General features: G+C 38.6%; 1 protein-coding gene and 1 non-coding gene across 9 annotated transcripts in view; both read left to right on the top strand.

Annotated features, from left to right (window-relative positions):
- VPS13B (vacuolar protein sorting 13 homolog B) overlaps positions 1 to 26,196 on the top strand; it is an 851,071-nt gene that overhangs the window by 709,907 nt on the left and 114,968 nt on the right. The window lies entirely within an intron of this gene.
- Positions 10,745 to 10,879, top strand: LOC129627482 (small nucleolar RNA SNORA70). The gene has a single exon (XR_008702625.1). It is a non-coding gene; the product is annotated as a small nucleolar RNA SNORA70 (small nucleolar RNA).

The raw sequence follows: 26,196 nt of genomic DNA, 5'->3' as shown, positions 1-26,196 counted from the left end.
GGTATGAGTTTTTTGTATATTGTATTTTAGGTATTACCCTCTTGTCAGATACATAATTTCCAAATGTTTTCTCTGACGATGGCACTTTTTTAACTCTTTTTCTCCCCTTTTCTTTTTTCTTTTTTTGGATTGAGTACAAATATGGCCTTTTCTGAGATATGTACATGGTTTTGTGAGAATTACTTGTTTTATGAGTTCTGCCTTCTAAAATGATTCTTAAACTGATATTGAAGGAAGTTTCAAGCAATATGTAAATTTTTCTTGATTGATACAATATTATTCCTAACAAAGACATCTATTATTATGTAAGTTTTAGGTGAGGGGGAAAAAAATCTGATGATTTCCCTTGAAAAAAGTTCCAAGTTTTCATCATGAAAAATTTTCATACACAAAAGTAAAGAGACTAGTATAACAAACTCTGTGTGTCTTTCACACATCTTTAGTAATTATTGATAACCTGTTATCCTTGTTACGTCTGTTCCTCTCACCACTTTTTGTTGATCCTTATTGTTTTTCTAGAGTATTCCAAAGGAAGTCCCAGACATCCTTTTATTTCACCCATTAATAGTTCAGTAAACATTGCTATGGCTTCCCCAGTGGCTCAGGGGTAAAGAGCCACCTGCAGTGCAGGAGACTCAGAGACGTGGGTTCAGTCCCTGGATCTGGAGGATTCCCTGGAGGAAAAAGTGGCAACCCACTCCATTATTCTTGCCGGGAAAATACCATGGACAGAGGAACATGGCGGGCTATGGTCCATAGGGTTGCAAAAAGTTGGACTTGACTGAGTGACTGAATACACACACATATGTACAAGCATTGCCAACAAGTAAATATTTTTAAACGTAAGCTTAATATCTTTATTACAGCCCACAAAATGAACAAAAATTCCTTACTATCATATAATAGTCTATATTTAATTCTTCCTATTGTCTCAAAAGTACTCTTTTATTAGAGTTGGTTTGTTTCAATCAGGAGCACACTGAGGTCCACACGTACACTTGATTAATACGGTTGCTAACTCTCTTTTAGTCTGTAACAGTCCCCTATCTCCTTTTTCTCCCCTATGTCATTTATCTGATGAAGAAATTAGATCATTTGACCTATAGAATTTCCTATATTCTGGCTCACTTTATCTTTATAATGTTGTTTAACATTACCCTCTATCCTCCATATTTTCTGTAATCTAGTAAGTAGTTGTTATGGAAGCTTGATTAGATTTTAGTTGCTTTTTTCTTTCTTGTAAAGAATGCTTCCAAAGTGACACAGTATTCTTCCTGTTATATCAATGGGAGGCACATGACATCTGCTTATTTCACTTTGAGCAGTATTTACATGGATCAGGTCATCATCATCAAGTTCTCCTTTTACACAGTGGTTTTGGCATTCATTGATTTGTACAGTTTGTCAGCAAGGTCCTCAATGCACAGAAATTAAAATCAGTGATTTATTTTTCACTAAGAGGGAAGAGGCAGCTTTCATTTACTGAGCAACTTCTATGTGCCAGAAATTTTGCTTGGCAGTTTTCCTACATTCTTTCATTTGTCCTTCCCCAAATTTTGTGCATTCTGTTATCATCATTCTAGTTTAATAGATAAGTGTTTTGTTAGTTGCTCCATTGTGTCCTACTCTTTGCGACCCCATGGACTATATCCCACTAGTCTCTGTCCATGGAATTCTCCAGGCAAGAAATATTGGAGTGAGTTGTCATTCCTTCTCCAGGGGATCTTCTCGATCCAGGGACTGAACCTGAGCCTCCTGCTTTACAGGCAGATTATTTACCATCTAAGCTACTGCAAATAGAGAAATCATATAGCTAATAAATGACCTAGTTGAACTGGTTTTAGGAAGAATTTTTACAGAAAAAATTAATTCTTATATATATTAAGAAAATATTAATTCTTATTTACATTAAGAAGTAGATAAGATAGATTAGGGCTTCCCTGGTGGCTCAGATGGTAAAGAATCCACCTGCAATATGGAAGACCCGAATTCAATCCTTGGGTCAGGAAGATCCCCTGGAGGAGGGCATGACTACCCACTCCAGTATTCTTGCCTGGAGAATCTGCATGGACAGAGGAACCTACTGGGCTATAATCCATGATGTTGCACAGAGTCAGACATGACTGAAGTGGCTAAGCAGCAGCAAGATAGATTAAATATAAAGACCAAATTGAATGAAAACATCTATAGAATTTGTAGTACTATCAGTAAATGATGTCAGTGTCACATAAGCTAGGTACCTCCTTTGTCCCAGTTATGGTCCATTGGAGTCCAACAAATAATTTATTTCAGTCTTAAATATCGCTTTAATGGACTAAAAATGTAAGCTATATGGTACTTCATTTTATAGAAAGTCCTGCTGTCTGCCAAGTAACATTTTTATAAAATGAAAACTATATCATAAAACATTTTCTAATACTGAAGCATGCAAAGCACTGCAGTGTTGATGAGAGAAATCTTGAAATTTCGTCTACAAGTCTTTAAACATCATTTGTCTTCCTCGTTTGGAGTTAGTCTTGTCCAGAGCAAGTTGATGTCTATATGACCTCCCAAAGTCCTTTCTAGTCCTGTGATTCTCACACTAATGAATTCAAACAGAGAAGGATTATTAGGCCAAAACTCAGAGTATCTTCAGAGCCAGCATGTAGGAAAAGTTACAAAATACAGATGTCTGTCAGGGATGAGGTCCAAAGGGAGAAAGAAGCAGGCCAAGAGTCAGAAATAGATATGTTGTTGTACTCCCCCCTCCACACATACACACAAAAAATGTTTTGAATTTGGCCTTTAGCCAAAAGAATTTTTTTTTTTTTGATACTTAAACTATTAGGCCATAATATTCAGTTGAGGTACAATACAGTCCTGTGGTTGAGGATATGTAGTTGGGAAAAAATTATAGTTCATTCCATTCAAGGAAATACAGACCAACTCTCAGTTCCTCAGACCTGTGCCAGATTGTACTTTTTAGAGAATCTGTAATCCTGTGTTTTTCCTTCAGGAGTAAAATCATTCCGATTTGCATATCGAAAATTACAAATGAAAATAAAAATCTTTAAAATATTGTTTAACTATATAACATATGACAGAAATGTTTATGCTGTTTAACCCTGCAAGTAAGCTGTTCTTTATCTTATATGGAAACATTTCTAAAATTACTACCATTTATTTTAATTGTTACTGAATTTTTAAGAAGTGGTTGTATTGGGGAATATAAAAGAATTTGTTCTTTGTGGTTTTTTTACTTTTTTGAGAGTGACGTGTTCCAAAAATACTCTTTTCCCTTGGGCAGCAGGGTCAGAGGAAGAGGATCCTGTAGGGAACACCCAAGAAGGTGCTTGGTCATTCTGTGTGGATGGAAAAACTGTTCTGTGGGCACAGCTTGTTGCTGGGTTGTTGTTGTTTTTCTTTTTAATCCCACCCATACTATTTGTTCATTTTCTATTTTACATTTTTTTTCTTTCCATGAATCTCAAGAGAAAAATTTGTCCCATAAGTCTGTGATGTACCCCTGAGCAACAAATTAGGTGTCTGTGGCTTTTATTCTAGTCTATGATGTGTTATGAATGTAACTAAATTGTCTAAAAAGCATTCCCCAAACTCATCTTTTCCACATTACATTCTTTCTACATGATGATTCGCTTAACAGGACATAGGTCACCACCAAATAACGGTGGTCAGTACAGCCAGAAATTCTATCTGCAGATTTATGAAGAAAGAGCCAGTCATTCCAGCCCAGGAAATTTGCCTCTCTGTAGATTTTCTGAGATGATTTTGCAAGACTTAGAAAATTATAGATAACTATGAGAGACTTCTTTGTTCCCTTAGCCACCTGAAACCTGAAAACAAACCAGCTGAAAGAGCTGTGGTTTGATATGTTCAGTTGGTATGTAAATAGACATATTTTCTAACACCCTGTGGCTGTTCTTAATGGTAAATCGGAAAAGTATAAGGTTAAGAATGATTGGCACTGAACTACTACTGTAAGTCGTCATTTCAGGCAAATTTGACATGACATGAAATAAGGAAAGAATCACAGTCAGTGTCAAAGCCATTCATATTTCCTTCTAAGGGTATAAATCACCTGTGTGCCTGATTGCTTTCCTTTTGCATGTATGTCACTTTGGGACTGTAGTTTTGAGGTGGCCATTTGCAAGCATGATTGCCCCAGGAAGCTATACAGTTTGCTCATTTTTGCTGCATCAGATTTGAACATATATTTGAAATTCCAAATAGTCTTATGTGTTGTGAACAAAATTTAACTGTATACCTAATGATAAAAGAAGAATTAATGCTTGCTGATTTTCAAGTTTATAGTCAAATCTTACCCATTTTTTAAAAATGATTTCTGCCAATGACCTGTCATCTCTTGTCAACTAGATTTTGTGTATGTTTGAAATATGACAGTTCACATTTTGTTTAATGATATGTGTTTTGTACTCAGTTGTAATATAATATTTTGGTAGAGAAGGGTAAAGAAGACTTTAAATGGAATCCTGAAAAGATGAAATATATCTTGTATACATGTGAATTTTTATTAGTTTTATATTTATAGTGACCTTTTATACCTTGTTCATTTCTTGACCTCCAGGGGGTATACTCTGTCTCCACCCAGGATGGGAAAGTTGCCCTTCTTTAGGACACCTTGGGCCTGTTTTTATTACTGACTCCTTCCTTCACATTGGGCTTCTTGAGGGCATTTGTATGATGTTTATCTTTGCTCTCCAATGCCTAACGTAGTACTTAGTAAAAGTTGACTGTGACTGAGTGAAAGCTTAAAATGAAATAGAGTAAGCTTAGCTTAATGTATTGAGACTGTCTCCTGAAAGGAATTGCCAAAGCAAGGCCCTGCCTGCATATTTGTTGTAGCCTGGGCTCTGTATGCTGTTGTCGTGATTGGTTTGGTAGATCTGTGAAGCCTCCTGAATGAACAGGCTGAAGACAAGGAGACCCTTGTAATATTTCTGCTAAGAGGATTAAACAGAGTATAGAAGCTGGTGAAAGTGTTAATCACTCATTCATGTCTGACTCTTTGCTACCCCATGGACTGTAGACTGCCAGGCTCTGTCCATTGAATTCTCCAGATAAGAATACTGGAATGGGTAGCATATCCCTTCTCCAGGGGAACTTCCAAACCCAGGGATCGAACCCAGGTCTCCCAGATTGCAGGCAGATTCTTTACAGCCTAAGCCTGCACAGAAGAGTCAGGGATTTACATAGGTACACAAGCTGGAGTTGTAGACACACAGATATACACAGATAACTACAAGAAAAGGTACTGTTGTTAAGTGCCAGTAAGAAGAGTTTAAGTCGTGTGTCTTTGGGGAATTCTGAAGAGAAATCACTTCTAACTTTGATTATTAGAGAAGAGTTTTTTGTTTGTTTTGTTTCTCTAGAAAAAAGACAAAAAGTTTTGAAGGATGAATGAGATTTCAAGAAGCACTGATGGAGAGAAACTAATGACAGCTAAGGAGATATGTGGTGTAAAAGTAGGAGGTTAGGTTGAGGAGATAGGAAAGGGCCAGAACTGGAGCATAATTCTTTAGGAATGTTAATGGAATTTGTGCAGAATTTCATTTCCACCACATTGAGATTTCTTTCCTTAGGACATTTAATCCAGAATACCAGAGCTCAACCAAGGTTACTGTTTTGAAAACTGTATTGTACAGCCTGCCCTTTACTCAGGGCTTGATTATATACAGGCTTGGTTTTTTAAATTCTTCATACTTTTTCTTCTTTTTTCTTCCAGCTATCTGCCTACAAATAATTCTTCCCATCCTACCTCCATGCAGAGTTAAAATCATGAGTCACTCCTGAATACTTATTAGCAGTTCTATAAAAGATCTGGTGAAAAGATAGCATGGAGTTATGGACTTAAGCTTTGAAAAGATAAACTTTCCCATGGATAAATAGTTAAACCACATTAATTTGGACTGTAAAGATAGATTAAAATTTACCAGCAAAGTATGGAGTAATTCTGTGAAAATTTTTTTTCTTAATCATACTTTAAATCATTTCTGGCAATAGCAGGTACTTAACTATTTATGTATTACTTGTTTGTAAGTTCTGTAAAGTCACGAACCACATCTCTCTCTCTCTCTGGCCATTTAATCCCTGGCTTGCCCTTAACATAGAAACAATACATGTTCGGTGAATAAATTAAGAATCAATCAGTTCAGTTCAGTAGCTCAGCCGTGTCCGACTCTTTGTGTCCCCATGAACCACAGCATACCAGGCCTCCCTGTCCATCACCAACTCCCGGAGTTTACCCAAACTCATGTCCATTGTGTCAGTGATGCCATCCAGCCATCTCATCCTCTGTCATCCCCTTCTCGTCCTGCCCCCAATCCCTCCCAGCATCAGGGTCTTTTCCAATGAATCAGCTCTTCGCATCAGGTGGCCAAAGTATTGGAGTGTCAGCTTCAACATCAGTCCCTCCAGTGAACACCCAGGACTGATCTACTTTAGGATGGACTGGTTGGATCTCCTTGCGGTCCAAGGGATTTTCAAGAGCCTTCTCCAACACCACAGTTCAAAAGCATCCATTCTTCGGTGCTCAGCTTTCTTTATAGTCCAATTCTCACATCTATACATGACCACTGGAAAAACCATAGCCTTGACTAGACAGACTTTTGTTGGCAAAGTAATGTCTCTTCTTTTTAATATGCTGTCTGCTGCTGTTGCTGCTAAGTCACTTCAGTCGTGTCCGACTCTGTGCGACCCCATAGACGGCAGCCCACCAGGCTTCCCCATCCCTGGGATTCTCCAGGCAAGAATACTGGAGTGCGTTGCCATTTCCTTCTCCAATGCATGAAAGTGAAAAGTGAAAGTGAAGTCTCTCAGTCGTGTCCGACTCTAGCGACCCCATGGACTGCAGCCCACCAGGCTCCTCTGTCTATGGGATTTTCCAGGCAAAAGTACTGGAGTGGGGTGCCATTGCCTCCTCGGAATATGCTGTCTAGGTTGGTCATAACTTTCCTTCTAAGGAGTAAGCGTCTTTTAATTTCATGGCTGCAATCATGATCCACAGTGATTTTGAAGCCCAGAAAAATAAAGTCAGCCACTGTTTCCACTGTTTCCCCATCTATTTGCCATGAAGTGATGGGACCAGATGCCATGATCTTCGTTTTCTGAATGTTGAGCTTTAAGCCAACTTTTTCACTCTCCTCTTTCACTTTCTACAAGAGGCTTTTTAGTTCCTCTTCACTTTCTGCCATAAGGGTGGTGTCATCTGCATATCTGAGATTATTGATATTTCTCCCAGCAATCTTGATTCCAGCTTGTGCTTCTTCCAGCTCAGCGTTTCTCATGATACACTCTGCCTATAAGTTAAATAAGCAAGGTGACAACATACAGCTTTGACGTACTCCTTTTTCTATTTTTTGGAAAATAGGAACTAGTCTGTTGTTCCATGTCCAGTTGTAACTGTTGCTTCCTGACCTGCATACAGGTTTCTCAAGAGGCAGATCAGGTGGTCTGGTATTTCCATCTCTTTCAGAATTTTCTACAGTTTATTGTGATCCACAGAGTCAAAGGCTTTGGCATAGTCAATAAAGCAGAAGTAGATGTTGTTCTGGAACTCTCTTGCTTTTTCGACAATCCAGCAGATGTTGGCAATTTGATCTCTAGTTCCTCTGCCCTTTCTAAAATGAAGAATACTTATAAGCTAATTAATCTCACTTGTACACATCCATTTACATATATGTGTGATATGTGTGATACATATGAAACTGTATACTAAATTAAGTATGTGAGCGAGTGAGTGAAAGTCATTCAGCCCTTTGAAAGTCGCAAAAAGTCGCTGACTCTTTGCAACTCCATGGACTGTAGCCTGCCAGGCTCCTCTGTCCATGGAATTCTTGAAGTCAGAATACTGGAGTGGGTAGCTGTTCCTTCTCCAGATCTTCCCAACCCAGGGATCGAACCCAGGTCTCCCACACTGCAGGCAGATTCTTTACTGTCTGAGCCAAAAATACTGGAGTGGGTAGTCAATCCCTTCTCTAGGGGATCTTCTCAACCCAGGAATCGAACGTGGGTCCCCTGTATTGCAGGTGGAGTCTTTACCAGCTGAGCTACCAGGGAAGCCCTAAATAAACTATAAAAATACTCAAAATTGTGAAGGGTTTGAGCTCTACCCGATTTACAAGTTAACAGCTTAGCCTGCCAGAGTCTCTTGGATGCTTATAGAACATATGGGAGTGCTGGATCGGAGGTGAAGGACAGTTTATTACCTACAACAGTGTGTCTGCATATGTGCCAGCTCTCCAAGCCTCTATTCCCTTAAGGGTGATGAAGAGAGCCAGGTAATACTTAAACACATAGTGGGTTACATTACAAGATTGGAACCCTGAACTTGGGGAAACTGAATCTTTTGAAATGGGAGATTAGCATGCCTGCCCGTTGTAGAGAGACACTGTCTCTGTCTTCCATAGCTGTTTGCTATGCATGTGAACTTGAAAAGATGATCTTGAGCAAAGATAATGCCTTTTTTCTAAGATATGTGGGAATGTGATAGACCTGTGGAGGAGTATTTCTTAAGAGACATATACTCTAAAGAGCCCCTATGAGGGCAACACTTTTCATCTAATCAAGGAATCAACAAACCATAGCCTGCCCATCAAATGCAGCCTACCACCTGATTTTGTAAATAAAAATTTATTGGAACACAGACATACTCATTTAGATGTTGTTTACATACTGCAATGTTGTTGTTCAGTTGCTAAGTCATACCTGACTCTTTGCAGCCCCATGGACTGCAGCACGCCAGGCCTCCCTGCCATCACCAATTCCCAGAGCTCACTCAAACTCATGACCATAGAGTCAGCGATGCCATCCAACCATCTCATCCTTCATCCCCTTCTCCTTCTGCCTTCAATCTTTCCCAGCATCAGGGTCTTTTCCAGTGAGTTCGCTCTTCGCATCAGGTGGCCAAAGTATTGGAGTTTCCACTTCAGCATCAGTCCTTCCAATGAATATTCAGGGTTGGTTTCCTTTAGGATTGACTGATTTGATCTCCTTGCTGTCCACAGTCTTCTCCAGCACCACGGTTTGAAAGCATCAATTCTTTGGTGCTCATCTTTCTTTATGGTATCCGTACATGACTATCAGAAAAACCATAATTTTGAATGTACAGATCTCTGTCAGCAAAGTGATATCTCTGCTTTTTAATATGCTGTCTAGGTTGGTCATAGCTTTTCTTCCAAGGAGCAAGCATCTTTTAATTTCATGGCTGCAGTCACTGTCTGCAATAATTTTGGAACCCAAGAAAAGGAAGTCTGTCAGTGTTTCCTTTTTTTCCCCCTCTATTTGCCAGGAAGTGATGGGATCCTACTAGTTTTTTGAATTTTGAGTTTTAAGCCAACTTTTTCACTCTCCTCTTTCACCTTCATCAAGAGGCTCTTTAGTTCCTCTTTGCTTTCTGCCATTAGAGTGGTATCATCTGCATATCTGAGGTTATTGATACTTCTCCCGGAAATCTTGATCCCAGCTTGTGATTCATCCAGCCCCACATTTCACATGTACTCTACATGTAAGTTAAATAAGCAGGGTGACAGTATACAGCCTTGACCTACTCCTTTCCCAATTTTAAACCAGTCTGTTGTTCTATATCTGGTTCTAACTCTTGCTTCTTGACCTACACACAGGCTTCTCAACAGGCAGGTAAGGTGGTCTGTTATTCCCATTTCTTTCAGAATTTTTCACAGTTTGTTGTGATCCACCTGCTGCACTAGGCAGTCAAGTAGTTGCAACACAGAACGTATCATGCAGAAAGCCTCCAGTGTTTGCCATCATCTGTTTAGCCTTTTATAGAACAGTTTTGTTGACCTCTTGATCTAAACATTTAACTTGATGACAAGCCTTCATAAGACATTTCAGGCTTGCTTTTGGTTCTAAACTATTTGTATTTTTTTTTCAGTTATTCTGTGATCCCAACTGACTTCTTCTCAATTATTAAAGATTACTGTCTCTGTTGGAAAAGGAAATGGCAATCCACTCCAGTATTCTTGCTGAGAAAATCCCATGGACAAAGGAGCCTGGTGGCCTATAGTTTATGAGGTTGCAAAGAGTCAGACATGACTGAGCGAGCACACTCTGCACTATAGTTTTTCTTATTACAAAGGGCTGTTAAGAACAATTATCAATAATTACTGTATTCTTAACTCTTTTAGTTTTAAAAACAGTCTTATAGCAGAGTATCATTGTACAAGTATTTGGTTTGTAAGCGTTGCTTATTTGTCAGGTTGCATGCTTTCAAACCTCTGACACAACCAAGTAACTAACATATGGGGATCAATGTAAAGAAGTGGATGAGCTCCCTGGGTTCTAGAATCCTACACTCCCAGCTCTGTAGCTTTTGATTGAGAACCTTAGCAAGTTGTTCAACCCTTCATTTTCCTCATCTGTAAAATGGGTATACTTTTCTAACTTAATTACCATTCAGATTGAATAAAATAATGAAAATCTTGGCACACAGTATGCACTTTAAAATATAAACTCTCTTCCTAAAATGTAAAGTAAAAAATCAAGTCCTATATTTATATATACTTTAGAATTTTAAAGAGCTAGAGTAGTCTTATTCCTTATTCCTCCTTATTCCACATCTTCCAAATTTGTTACCAGTAAGAGTATCGAGGCTCAGATTAGTTATATGTTACTTCAACTCAAGGTGACAAAACTAGTTTTCAACTGAATTTAGGTTAGAATTAAGTCCCCCTGAGTCTAGCTAGTCTGTTTCTTGGTTCTCTGTTCTTTGCAGCCAATTAAGCTGACTGTGCTCTTTTCCCCATGGGGGCCCAGTGTGCAGTGGCTGCAGACAGGAGCCTCCTGGGTAGTGTATGCAACCTGTTACCTGTATGTGTTGCCCTAAGGGACCTTGGAAACAACTCTTTCTAGTGGGCATTCATGAGTGGCCTGCTGTCCCCAGTCTATCCCTGGGTTGGGAAGATCCCCTGGAGAAGGAAATGGCAACCACTCCAGTACCCTTGCCTGGAAAATCTCATGGACAAAGGAGCCTGGTAGGCTACAGTCCATGGGGTCGCAATGACTCAGATACGACTGAGAAACTTCACTTTCAGAAGGTCAGAGTCCCAGTTACTGTTCTTTACAATAGACCATGTACATTTGACTATTCCATACAGTGAGTGAAATACCTGAACAATTAGAGCTGAGACTAGAACACTATAGTGAGTTTACGGTTCGTAGCCTCATTAAAAGAAAACCATAAAATAGTAAAGTTGCCCTTGGTCCAAGTTAGTTTTGAGTCAGAAGTTCTTAATATATTTTTATTATTTGTCTTTGTGGAAAATATTATATTGAAAGATGTCATATTACACACCTGCATTTGCTTGAAACTTGGTAGCTTGATAAATTGATAAGATAACTGGGTCATATGTTAAGTTTTTTGAAAAACCAACCCAAACATAGATCCTAATAAAAGAATGTTACACATTTCCTTTTAAAGGCTGAAAAAGTGTTTCTCAGGACTCTTAAATTACCATATTCTGATACCAAGGGAAAATAAAATCTGGACTTAGAGTCTTGTTTGTACTTAGAGGGTTTTCCGGACAGGAAGTCAGTCTTGATACAATGCAGTAAGCCAGAATACCAGTGGGGCATTACAGGTGAAAAATCTGCAGCTGTACCCCTTCACCACGATGTATTACAACTGTACGCTGGAATATTTCCTGTACAGAAATGGGGTTTGGTTAACTTTGTTTCCCAAGAGTAGATCACATTAAAATGTTATAAAATCATGATTTCCTGCATTTGAATACTTGTGGTTTCTCAACTGGTTCCAATATTTCAAGGTTTTCTTTTTCTTTTTTTTTTGTATGACTTCTATTAGTTGAAGATGTATAGAAGCTTTTCTTTTCCTTCTTCAAAATCAACTAAATAGCAGATACATATAAAAACTGGTATTATAAGCTAAAAATTTTTTATATTACATATGTATTTGTATTTTATGTTATTATTAAATGATATACATTGAAGTAGAAGCACAAAAAACTGACATACCATTATCAGGATACATTTTATTTTTAATGCAATTTTATTTTAATTAACTATTGAAAAGTATCTCTACTCGGGTGCTTTTGTTTTGTGTAATGAATATGTTTGTCTTCTTATGAAAAATTGATTGTAGAAATATTTTTCATGTTTAAAAGGACAGTTAAGTCCAATAATAATCATAAATAGAATCCACTTCTGTTTTTATAGAGGCAAAGCTGGTTTTTTTAGCTTGCTACGGTTTTAATGTTTATATTGCTATTTATTTATCCTAATTTCTGTAATATATAAAAAGTATTCTAATTTATGTAATAATACAATGTATTATACATTGTCTCTTTCAATCACACATCAATCCACTATTTTTCTTTTCTTTTTCTCTTTTTTTTTTGGTTATGGTTCAATCCACTGTTTTATGCTTTGACCTCACATTCTGTATTTTAACTATCCACTCTGTGTTTCAACTTACCTATTCTCTAGTCATCAATTTAAAACTCTTTAATCTATCTGCCTCTAATTTTTCTAGTGCATGCATGGGGAATATATTTGGTCTTTTCACCAAATATATTGACCTTATGATAAATGTAGTATATCTTTTTACTTGCTTAATGAGATAAGATAACTTTCTGTTAAAAAACAAGGGTTTCACAACAATTAACTGTTTCAGAAGTTATCAACTAGGAATGTTTCAGTTAGAAAAGCCCTTTTCCCACCCACGGGTGTAGGTCAGAAAGAAAGTAATGCTCAAAATTCTCCAAGCCAGGCTTCAGCAATACATGAACCATGAACTTCCAGATGTTCAAGCTGGTTTTAGAAAAGGCAGAGGAGCCAGAGATCAAATTACCAACATCCACTGAATCATGGAAAAAGCAAGAGAGTTCCAGAAAAGCATCTATTTCTGCTTTATTGACTATGCCAAAGCCTTTGACTCTGTGGATCACAATAAACTGTGGAAAATTCTGAAAGAGATGGGAATACCAGACCACCTGACCTGCCTCTTGAGAAACCTGTATGCAGGTCAGGAAGCAACAGTTAGAACTGGGCATGGAACAACAGACTGGTTCCAAATAGGAAAAGGAGTATGTCAAGGCTGTATATATCACCCTGCTTATTTAACTTCTATGCAGAGTACATCATGAGAAATGGTGGGTTGGAAGAAGCACAAGCTGGAATCAAGATTACCAGGAAAAATATCGATAACCTCAGATGACACCACCCTTATGACAGAAAGTGAAGAGGAACCAAAAAGCCTCTTGATGAAAGTGAAAGAGGAGAGTGAAAAAGTTGGTTTAAAGCCCAGCATTCAGAAAACGAAGATCATGGCATCTGGTTCCATCACCTCATGGGAAATAGATGGGGAAACAGTGAAAACAGTGTCAGACTTTATTTTCTTGGGCTCCAAAATCACTGCAGATGGTGACTGCAGCCATGAAATTAAAAGATGCTTACTCCTTGGAAGGAAAGTTATGACCAACCTAGACAGCATATTCAAAAGCAGAGACATTACTTTGCCAACAAAGGTTCATCTAGTCAAGGCTATGGTTTTTCCTGTGGTCATGTGTGGATGTGAGAGTTGGACTGTGAAGAAAGCTGACCGCCGAAGAATTGATGCTTTTGAACTGTGGTGTTGGAGAAGACTCCTGAGTGTCCCTTGGACTGCAAGGAGATCCAACCAGTCCATTCTAAAGGAGATCAGCCCTGGGTGTTCTTTGGAAGGAATGATGCTAAAGCTGAAACTCCAGTACTTTGGCCACCTCATGCGAAGAGTTGACTCATTGGAAAAGACTCTGATGCTGGGAGGGATTGGGGGCAGGAGGAGAAGGGGACGACAGAGGATGAGATGGGTGGATGGCATCATCGACTCGATGGACATGAGTTTGGGCGAACTCTGGGAGTTGGTGATGGACAGGGAGGCCTGGCGTGCTGCGATTCATGGGGTCGCAAAGAGTCGGACACGACTGAGCGACTGAACTGAACTGAACTGATACTTGAGGCAGTAGATAACAGAAAACTTGTAAGTTGAACCAAAGGCTCAACAGGAAGAACCAGGGGATGAGATGTCCATACAGACTTCAAAAGTTCCAGCAGATTCCTGGGAAACTAGGAGGATTTGTCCAAGCTCAGGTCTATGCACTTAACCCAGGCTCTGCATGCCAAGAATGACCTAAGAAGGCCTGTGCTCTCACCTCTGGATGACCTTAAGGCTCTGTATAAGCAGGAAGGGAAGGTCAAGGCAGAGTTGAAGGCATGCCTTAACAGGCACACACAGCCACTTGGAAGAGATTAGATGTGCTTATTGTTTCCAGGCCTTTAAGGAAGTCTCTGTCTAATCATTAACTGATCATTAAGCTCACCAAGTAGAGATTTCAGTGGCCACATGACAAAAAGACTTTTTAGAATTAATTCATAAATGTTAGTAACAACAACAACAAAATGAGTACAAATAATGACAAGCCCTGGAGGAAAAGAATCTGATTTCCACAGTTGCCATTATTTATTAATAATATAATAATAGTAAAATAGTTAATAATATTCATTGATATAATAAAATTTTCTATCATTTAAAATGCCCAGTTTCCAGCAAAGAAGTATGCACTCTGCAAAGAAACAAGAAAGTATGCCCCATATACAGAGGAAGAAAACAATCAGTAGTAACTGTCCCTCAGACACCCAGATATCGTCCTTACTAGACAAAGACTTGAACTGTCTATTTTGAGCATGTTCAAAAAAGCCTAAAGAAAGCCTTGTATAAAGGACTAAAGAGAAATATGAGAATGATGTCTCCCCAAATAGAGAGTATCAATTTTAAAATAAAAGATAGAAATTGTAAAGAAAAAAATGAAATCCCAGAATTGAAAAGTGTAAGTGAAATGAAAAGTTTGCTGGAGGGGCTCAATAACAGATTTGAGCAGGCAGAAGAAAGAAGCAGTAAGTTTAAAGATAAGTCCACTGAGGTGATTGAGTGTAGAAAACAGAAAGAAAAAAGGATGAAAACAAATGACCAGAGCCTTAGAGACTGTGGAATACCATCAAGTTTATCAATATGTGCATGATGGGAGGCCTGGAAGGAAAGGAAAGAAGGGAGAATAAAGACTGTTTGAAAATCTAATGGCCAAACACTTCCCAAATTTAATTTAAAACATCAGTCTACACATCCAGGAAGTTTAGTAAACTTAGACAAACTGAAAGATTGCTGTACCAAGTAAACCTTGACTGCAACTGGAGAGAAGTGATTTATCACACATAAGGAATCTCACTAAGATTAACAGCTGATTTCTCATCAGCAACCATGAGACCAGAGGAAGAGTGATAACATATTCAAAATGCTGAAAGTAAAAGACTGCTAAAGAGAAAATGATTGCCGAATGAAGTAACTATAAACAACTTGGATAAATTGTAAGGGTCAAAATGTATTATGCATTCAGATTTCTTTCTAAGAATCCACTGTAAAGAAACTGCAACTGGAAATTGTAAATGATTCATTATAGGGTCTGTTTTTCTTCTTTAACCTAAAGGTAATTAGTTTAAAGAGCAAAGGATTTATAGGCAAAAGGTCTGCCACTTACTAAGTATGTAACCTTGAACATATTACCTAACTTCTCTAAGCTGCAGTTCACTTACCTGTAAAATGGGAATAATGTATTCCTCGCTAAGAAAATATACAAAAAGAAAAAACTTCGTAAATTGTAAAAGGTTGTTTTTCTGCCACAGCTTCCATCAGTATTTTTATTACTGGGGCTTCTCTGGTAGCTCAGACAGTAAAGAATCTGCCCACAATGTGGGAGACCTAAGTTTGATCCCTGGGTTGGGAAGATCCCCTGGAGAAGGAAATGGTAACCTACTCCAGTATTCTTACATGGAAAATTCCATGGACGGAGGAGCCTGGAGGGCTACAGTCCATGGGGTCACAGAATTGGACATGACTGAGCGACTAACATACTACTAAAATCGTGAGTAATGATGGGAAAAGCAAACTGTTTTAGCCCTATTATGCTTTCCTGTTAACTGGTATCCCAGGAAATCTGGATATGTGGTGGAAGGAATGATAAAGATAGTATCCTCTGTTGTAACCAAGCCTTAATAACTTACTCCTGAATGGCAGCTCCAGCTTTGTGCTCACTAACCAGCCCCACACAGTCAGCTAAGCTCTCTATCTTGTCGTAAGAAAATGGAAAGGACAGTTGAATCAGATTGATAGATTACTTCACTTGCTAATACTACCATCTCTTTAATATGTACATAATTACAGGGAATGCACTTCCTCTGTATCTTTTTCTTAGGTTGACTGGTGGCACTGAGTGGGCAAAGGGACAATGAATGGCCCAGCTTTAGCAGCCCCTGGACAAAGAATTCAGAACTGTTTATCTATGAGGACAGATGGGCAGCTGCTACCCTGCTGATAGTCCTGGCAGTACTATTAAGTAATAAAAAACAAATTAAGTGCCAAAATATTCTTTGTACCAAAAATATTTTTAAATGGCCAACACACATGCAAATCTTCCCAAGTTAGCCATCAAATGGAAACAAATAGTGGAATCATATTTTAAATGCAAGAATACATGTGCTTTTACCAACTGGCAGATATACAACCTAAAATATATTTCTATGCAAAGACCACATATGCTTAGAGTACAGTTTATTATGTATGGCTGGCTAATTTTTTAGGTCCTGTCAAATAATGGATAGGAAAACAAAATGTAATAAAAATATATATAATCTTGACAGTCATTTGAAATGTACCATGTGTTGCATGTGCAATGTTTTCCAGTGAAACCAATTTACTCGTTCCCACTTCCCATGACTCAGTACTAGATATTTAGACTCTCTTAACTATTTTTTGGCAACCAAACGTTCTTGGAATAGTCATCTTTCCTTCAAGTTATTCAGTGCAAGCATTAATAATAAATCCTCAGTTTTGATATGTAACTAAAGATCATTCACATCATCTCTTTCAAAGCTAAAAGTACAAAATAAAGCTGTTTTAAATAGATCACACAAAACAGACCACAGATTTATTCCTGAGAATAGTTGTTGTTTAGTCACTAAGTTGTGTCCAACTCTTTTGCAACCCTATGGACTGTATACCCTTCCAGGCTCCTCTGTCCATGGGAGTTTCCAGGCAAGAACATAAGAGTGGGTTGCCATTTCCTTCTCCAGGAGATCTTCTCAACCCAGGCATCGAACCCGCATCCCCTGCATCGGCAGGCAGATTCTTTACCCCTGAGCCACCAGGGAATAATTGCTGCCATATGAAGCACAGTGTGACCACATTAGATTTTTAGTTTAATTATGTTACTTCTAACCTGGAGATTAGCAATGTCTACTTCCAGCTGAATGGTAAAGGAAGATTAGTAAGCAAATGAAAAGTTTGGTAAAATTGGATGTGATCACAAAATAATTTGAAAGGAGAGCTCAATATATAAAATAAGACCTTTTTAGAGTAGAAAACTGTACACAAAAAAAAAATTGCTGTTTTTTCAGCACCTATCTTCATTTGTAAATTTTAAAATTACTTATTGAACATATACCATGTGCAGACTCTGTGCCGTGAGTTTATTGGAGAAATAGCTAGAGTTCATTAAGAACACACAGAATGCAACCAGGCCTCAGGAAGGAGCAATAGGCTACTCCTGAAGTCATAACCATTGTCCCTACCTCCTAAATGAGATCTCACTTCCAACACATGCCTCACTTCTCTCTCTCCTACTCACTCCCTGAACTGAGATTTCTCCCCCGCTTGTCTGGATTCTTGTCAAGAATCCCTTAGAAGAAATGGAGTAGCCATCATAGTCAACAAAAGAGTCCGAAATGCAGAACTTGGATGCAGTCTCAAAAATGACAGACTGATCTCTGTTCTTTTCCAAGGCAAACCATTCAGTATCACAGTAATCCAAGTCTATGCTCCAAGCAGTAATGCTGAAGAAGCTGAACAGTTCTATGAAGACCTACAAGACCTTCTAGAATTAACACCCAAAAAAGATGTCCTTTTTGTTACAGGGGACTAGAATGCAAAAGTGGGAAGTCAAGAAACACCTGGAGTAACAGACAAATTTGGCCTTGGAGTACAGAATGAAGCAGGGCAAAATAGAGTTCTGCCAAGAGAACTCACTGGTCATAGCAAATCCCTCTTCCAAAAACATAAGGACATCACCAGATGGCCAACACTGAAATCAGATTGATTATATTATTTGCAGCCAAAGATAGAGAAACTCTATAAAGTCAGCAAAAACAAGACTGGGAGCTGACTCTGAAACAGATCATGAACTCCTTATTGCCAAATTCAGACTTAAAGAAAGTAGGGAAAACCACTAGATCATTCAGGTATGACTAAATCAAATCCCTAGCAATTATACAGTGGAAATGAGAAATAGATTTAAGGGACTAGATCTGATGGAGTGCCTGATGAACTATGAGCGGAGGTTCATGACATTGTACAGGAGACAGGAAGCAAGACCATCCCCAAGAAAAAGAAATGGAAAAAAGCAAAATGGCTGTCTGAGGAGGCCTTACAAATAGCTGTGAAAAGAAGAGAAGCAAAAAGCAAAGGAGAAAAGGAAAGATATACCCATTTGAATGCAGAGTTCCAAAGAATAGCAAGGAAAGATAAGAAAGCCCTCCTCAGTGATCAGTGCAAAGAAATAGAGGAAAACAATAGAATGGGAAAGACTAGAGATCTCTTCAAGAAAATTAGAGATACCAGGGGAATATTTCATGCAAAGATGGGCACAATAAAGGACAGAAATGGTATGGACCTAACAGAAGCAGAAGATATTAAGAAGAGGTAGCAAGGATACACAGAAGAACTGTACAAAAAAGATGTTCACGACCCAGATAATCACAATGATGTGATCAGTCACTTAGAGCCAGACATCCTGGAATGTGAAGTCAAGTGGGCCTTAGGAAGGATCACTACGAACAAAGCTAGTGGAGGTGATGGAATTCCAGTTGAGCTATTTCAAATCCTGAAAGATGATGCTGTGAAAATGCTGCACTCAATATGTCAGCAAATTTGGAAATTTGGAAAAGGTCAGTTTTCATTCCAATCCCTAAGAAAGGCAGTGCCAAAGAATGCTCAACTACTGCATAATTGCACTCATTTCACATGCTAGTAAAGTAATGCTCAAAAATTCTCCAAGCCAGGCCTCAACAATACATGAACTGTGAACTTCCAGATGTTCAAGCTGGTTTTAGAAAAGGCAGAGGAGCCAGAGATCAAATTGCCAACATCCGCTGGATCATGGAAAAAGCAAGAGAGTTCCAGAAAAAACATCTATTTCTGCTTTATTGACTATGCCAAAGCCTTTGACTGTGTGGATCACAATAAACTGTGGAAAATTCTGAAAGAGATGGGATACCAGTCCACCTGACCTGCCTCTTGACAAACCTGTATGCAGGTCAGGAAGCAACAGTTAGAACTGGACGTGGAACAACCGACTGGTTCCAAATAGGAAAAGGAGTCCGTCAAGGCTGTATATTGTCACCCTGCTTATTTAACTTCTATGCAGAGTACATCATGAGAAACACTGGGCTGGAAAAATCACAAGCTGGAATCAAGATTGCTGAGAGAAATATCAATAATCTCAGATACGCAGATGACACCACCCTAATGGCAGAAAGTGAAGAGGAACTAAAGAGTCTCTTGATGAAAGTGAAAGAGGAGAGTGAAAAAGTTGGCTAAAAGCTCAACATTCAGAAAATGAAGATCATGGCATCTGGTCCCATCACTTCATGGCAAATAAATGGAGAAACAGTGGAAACAGTGGCAGACTATTTTGCGGGGCTCCAAAATCACTGCTTTTGAACTGTGGTGTTGAAGAAGACTCTTGAGTGTCCCTTGGACTGCAAGGAGATCCAACCAGTCCATTCTAAAGGAGATCAGTCCTGGGTGTTCATTGGAAGGACTGATGCTAAAGCTGAAACTCCAATACTTTGGCCACCTCATGGGAAGAATTGACTCATTGGAAAAGACTCTGATGCTGGGAGGGATTGGGGGCAGGAAGAGAAGGGGATGACAGAGGAGTTGATGGCTGGATGGCATCACCGACTCGATGGACATGAGTTTGGGTGAACTCTGGGAGTTGGTGATGGACAGGGAGGCCTGGCATGCTTCGATTCATGGGGTCGCAAAGAGTCGGACACCACTGAGCAACTGAACTGAACTGAAAATCACTGTGGATGGTGACTGCAGCCGTGAAATAAAAAGATGCTTACTCCTTGGAAGGAAAGTTATGACCAACCTCGATAGCATATTAAAAAGCAGAGACATTACCTTGCCAACAACAGTCCGTCTAGTCAAGCTATAGTTTTTCCAGTGGTCATGTATGGATGTGAGAGTTGGACTATAAAGAAAGCTGAGTGCTGAAGAATTGATGCTTTTGAACTGTGGTGTTGGAGAAGATTCTTGAGAGTCCCTTGGACTGCAAGGAGATCAGTCCTGAGTATTCATTGGAAGGACTGATATTGAAGCTGAAACTCCAATACTTTGGCCACCTGATTCGAAGAGCTAACTCATTTGAAAAAACCCTGATGCTGGGAAAGATTGAAGGCGAGATGATAAGAGGAGCACAGAGGATGAGATCGTTGGATGGCATCACCACCTCAATGAACATGAGTTTGAGTAAACTCCGGGAGTTGGTGATAGACAGGGAGGCCTGATGTGCTGCAGTCCATGGGGTCGCAAAGAGTCAGACATGACTGAGCTACTGAACTGAACTGACTGTCTGGAGACTGATTTGTATCCCTTTTTTCCTGCTCTTCCCAAACCCTCCTTCCTCTGCTTCCCAGACTTTTCCATTGAGCCCTTTGGAACACTTGCTCAATGACTAGTGAACTTTCATAAACCTCGGCCTCATCTTCAAGAATTCCCTCTCCTCCTTCTTAAATGAAATTCTGCGGTCCTCTGGGACTCTGTACACCACTGTAACCCCCTGAGGTGTAAGTGGTTTATTCTCCCACATCACTTTTGCCTCGGGCTCAGGAGATAAAGTGATCTGCTGTTCACCTGTGCCACATGCCTGCACTCTTCTCCCCTCCTGTAAAAACCTCCTTCTTGGATACTTGTGGCACCCAGTTGTATCCTCCTCACCCCTCTCTGTTGTAGCCACCTGCTAACTATTTGGTCGTTCTCCCTCATCCTCAGAGGTCTTCAGCCCGTGGTGTCTGGCCTTTTTCTTCACAGCTGTCAGCATCCATGTAAAAGACCCAGCCAGACCCCAGCTTGAGCTCCTCACTCGAGCGCTCTCCTCCTCTGCTCCATCTAAGTACTCACTCCCACACACCAGCCCTGGAACTTGTCAACATCCCAAACTGCCCCTCCTCCTAAATCATTCATTCCAGCATCCTAATCTTACTAGCAATCTTTCCATCTCTCCAGTCTGCTCGCCCGGCAAACCCCACTACCATCATTCATTAAACTTTAATGTGTAGAAACTTAACAGTCTCTGCTTTTTCGCTATCCATCAGCTTGCTCTGTTCTCACATCCCTTTCTAAACAGTTTATATTCTTAATTCAACATTTAAAACACCTTCTTGAGAATAAGTACTATAAGCTTCTTTGCTGTCTTTCCGTTGCATTCTCTTAATGAAAGGTTAAGGCTGGTTGAATCTACAGCTATGTATCAACACAGTTAACTCCCTCTCCCACATTCTAAAAGAGCCAACTCCGTACTCAGGATTTCCACTTAGATGGCTCATTGGTGCCTCCAACTCAGCTTGTCCAAAAATGAACTTAGGTTCTCCCCTCCTCCACCCAATACGTACCACAAACCTACTCCCCAACAGGATCCATCAGTCTTACTCATACCAGTAAATGACATCAGCACCCATACAGTTGCTTGGTCCAGAAACCTGGGAGTCATCCTTAACTCTTCCCTCTCCAGTATCTAATCAGTCAACACATTTTTATGTCTCAAGAATCTCCCACATACCACCAGCCATACCATAAGCCATCTAGTTTGTAGCATAGACCACTGTCCTAACCTCTTAATTATCTGTTCATGTTCTTGCTCATCTCATTCTCTTCTAACACATTCTCTACACAGTATCCAGAAGCTTTTAAAAATATAAATTTGACTTTAAGCATTGTTCCTTCAAAGTTATCTCATAGGCATTAAGATAAAGTCTAGAATCCTTATCAAGGACTAAAATAATTTTGTTTTTATTACTTACTTTTCACCAATGAGGGAACTAAGACTTGGAGTCATTAAATAAGGTGCCCAAGGTCTCGGAGTGGTGATTAAGGGTCATGGCCAGAATTTTATCCAATGAAATACCAAGATTTTTTTCTTTTTATGATGAAGAAATTTTAAAAATGAAGATTATATTTATATGGTTTATAAATTTGTGGCTCAATATGTATTTTAGATAGTTGACTAAAATTACCTTTAAAATGTTTAATTGTACTGAGTATTGTTGTCAGCTTTTCTTCTGAGGTTTTCAAGACAAAAATGTTCTTAAAATGGTGGAAAGGATTCATATATGACTTTTATAAATGCACTTATAGGCACACAATTTTAAATATTTTCAACAGAGTTTCATTTGGAAGTTTCATTTATTAATACCCCTTTATTAACCAAGGAAAATCCTGACAAACACACAACACATATTTTAGGATGTGTGTCTGTAGTAGTTCTCTACTGTTTTCTAATTTTGAGAGTAGCCTGGAATGTTGCAATTGAAGTATATAACCACAGAGCCAGCCTCACACAAAATTGTGAACAAAATAAAATTTTTCGTTGGCTTTCTTCCAAATCTCTCTTTTTGAACTTTCACAGTTTCTCCTTCCCTAAGCCCCAGTGTTGGTACAGTTCACTTTCATTCCCCTTAAACTACCTAATGGCTTCCCACAATGGTTGCGAGCTTGGTTTGCCTTTTATTATGGATCTATTCCAACTCCCTCCTATACATCAAAACTTAGTAGTACTTTTCTCTTAATGTCTCACTCTGCTTTCCAGTGTGACAGCCAATTTTCATAAGCTATTATACATTAATTTTAATGGGGAACTTCTGGAGACAATACCAGAAACAAGTCTTTTTTTCATCCCATTTGGTATATAACCTTACTATCAAGAAGATGAGTTTTGAACTTTACGTTCTGTTAATTTACTACTAGTAAAAAAACAATGAGTATGTTAAATGTTTTTTCTAAACTCATTTGCCCTCTCCCAGGAGATTCTTATGTGTCTCACCTCACTTCCCACATCTTATCCATAACTGATAAAGGACTGACTTACTGGCAGTCTAGAAAGGAGTTCAGCAAGGAGATAATTCCTTTATCTCTCAAATAATAGCCATCATTCAGGAACACATCTTAATAGATATGCAGCAGAAAACCATATTGAACTATGATTACAAGCTTCCTGAACATCCAGATTCAAGGTTTATTCTTTCCACAAGTCCAACCCATTGTTGAGAAATCTAACAAGCAGGACTCTTATTCACAACCTACCTGATTCTTTTTTTTTTTTTTTTTAATTTTATTTAATTTTATTTTTTTAATTTTATTTTTAAACTTTACATAATTGTATTAGTTTTGCCAAACATCAAAATGAATCCGCCACAGATATACATGTGTACCCCATCCTGAACCCTCCTCCCTCCTCCCTCCGCATTCCATCCCTCTGGGTCGTCCCAGTGCACCAGACCCAAGCATCCAGTATCGTGCATCGAACCTGGACTGGCAACTCGTTTCATACATGATATTTTACATGTTTCAATGCCATTCTCCCAAATCTTCCCACCCTCTCCCTCTCTCACAGATTCTTTTAACAATGCTCAAGCTTCTAAGTTTTGATGTATAGGAGACAGTTGGAATAGATCCATAAAAAAGAAGTGTTCTTTACGCATGAGAAGGATAAATACTTAGTAACTAACATTTCTTAAGCTTTTATTGTGTGCTATTAAATAGAATGTTTGTCTCTTTTAATCCTCACAACAATTCATGAGCCAGTTCTGTTATTATCCTCTTTTTAGGGATATGAGTACTGATGTTAGGAAAATTAATTTGCCCAATAACCCATAGCTAATGGAGCTAGGAATTGAATCCCATTAGATGTAACTCCAAAGTTTGTGCTTTAATCTTCTATACTTCTCTGTGGGGAATTTTTAGTGTGCCAGAGATGGACTGAATCACTCAGAATGTGTTTATTTGTTCGTTCATTCATGAATTATTCATTCATTTATTCAGCAACTTTTTTTGAACATTCACTGTATACAGTTTGCCAGGTGCTGTGAAAATCTAAAACTTAGCCAAATGGAAATCATTCCCTCAAAGAATGTGTCTATCAGGGAAAATGTCATGTATAGAAATAACTGTAACATGAGGTGTGTAGTGATAAGAGCTATGAAACAGATTCCCATTTTAAAAAACTATTTGAATTCAGAAAAGGGAAAGCATTTCTCCATCTGGGAGGTGAAAAGGCTCAAAGAAAGGTGGTATTTCATTTGGACCCTGATAAAGGGGAAAGATTTAAACATTAGACAATGAGAAACCAAAGATGCTATAGATATTTCAGACTGAGAGACAATATAGGAACAAAGACCCAGCGAGAAGAAAGTTAGAAAAATATGTGTGTCTTGGAAAGCAAGAAGGAGAATTTCAAGAAATGGTGACTGAAAGTAGAATTTATTGATATGTCACTTGTCCTTATCACCAACCAAAACATGCTGCATTTCATCACTCTGTTAGCCTCTTAGACATATCCATTTTGTCCCCCTTTCTTCCATTTAGCTCCTCTCCATACATGGATGCTCAAGTCACTGTTTAAGGAAAAGAAACTATTACAGATGACGGTAGAATTTATTCCCATTCAAAGATTAAGAATTGCTTTATTTAAGAAAGATAGATTAAGGAGAAGTCTATTCATTCAGAAAGCATCTACTAAATATACTGTTATGTCCCCCAAACTCTTAGATGCTAATATGTTTTAAAAGAATATGCAATTTTTGCTTCAAGGATCACAGGGTCAGCTAAAGGAGACAAACACGAATAAGGAATTGCAAAGTATAATGACCTCTGAGGTAGAAGAGTGTGGTAGATATGGAAGTGACACAAGAAAGGTAGAGATCAGCTCTGAGAATGGTCATAATTAGGAAATTCCTTGTTCATTTTAATGGTTGTACAGATTCCATTCTATAGACCTACATGTTATATTTAATCTTATATTGGCAGATATTTTAATGTTTCCACTTTCTTATTCATATAGTACTGAAGTAAATCCACACACATACACACATCCTTGCATTGGAATATCTGTAAAACAAATCCTTAGATGTGTCCTTCCAAGCGTTTAATATATATTGCCAAATTATTCTCAAAGATACTGGGTAGAAATGCTTTTTTTTCCTACACCTATACAGAAATTAGAACTGTCTTTTCAAACTGCCACATTAATAAATAAAAATATTACATTATTGCTTTAATTTGAATTTCTATAAGTATTAATGAAATTGAGTATCTTTTCATGTTTACTGACTGGTTATATCTTTTCTTCTGTGGATTAATTGCTGTCCACATCTGGGATTTTACCTTATCCAGACTAATAGCCTGTTAATGTTTTATGAATGCTTACAGAAGGTATTATACTTTGGTCAGAAACAAAGAATATCATTGCTTGTGGCACAGCAGACAGCATGAACATCATCTTTGTATTGGTTCCTCTTGCCCCCATGTCCCACAGGGGCCATGCAGAAAGGCCCCCAGGGTTTTCTCAGCATGCAGTAGATAAATGGCACAGCGTGGAACGTGGACCTTGTCAAATCCACCCATTTTAGAGCAAGTCTGCTCTTTGTCCTGGAAAGAAACTTTACCTCATCGCTCAAGGATGCTTTCTACAAACACAACCTGAGAAACGGCCCCAGTTAATAGCTTTCAGGGCCTCGCATCCTTTGCATACCTGGCAAGAATATGCAGGGACATTCAGGGCCTCTTCCAACAACTGCCTTTGCTTACTTTTCTATATGCATACTTATCACTTTTTCATTGATTTATAAGAGTTCTCTGCTATCACAACAGGGACCCTAGATCTGTCATTAAATATTACCTGTTTTTATCCTAGTTTGCTTTTTATTAATTTTGATGTTACTGGTTGTGAGGTTTGTCTTACCATCCTTGGGTTTCATGCCACACACAGAAAAGTTTACCCTATTATGATATAAGTATTAACTGATTTTTTTCCCTTATGCTCTCAGTTTTTAGCC

This window comes from Bubalus kerabau, chromosome 14, assembly GCF_029407905.1.
Source record: "Bubalus kerabau isolate K-KA32 ecotype Philippines breed swamp buffalo chromosome 14, PCC_UOA_SB_1v2, whole genome shotgun sequence".
NCBI lineage: Eukaryota > Metazoa > Chordata > Mammalia > Artiodactyla > Bovidae > Bubalus > Bubalus kerabau.
This window is presented reverse-complemented; position numbering and strand designations above follow the sequence as displayed.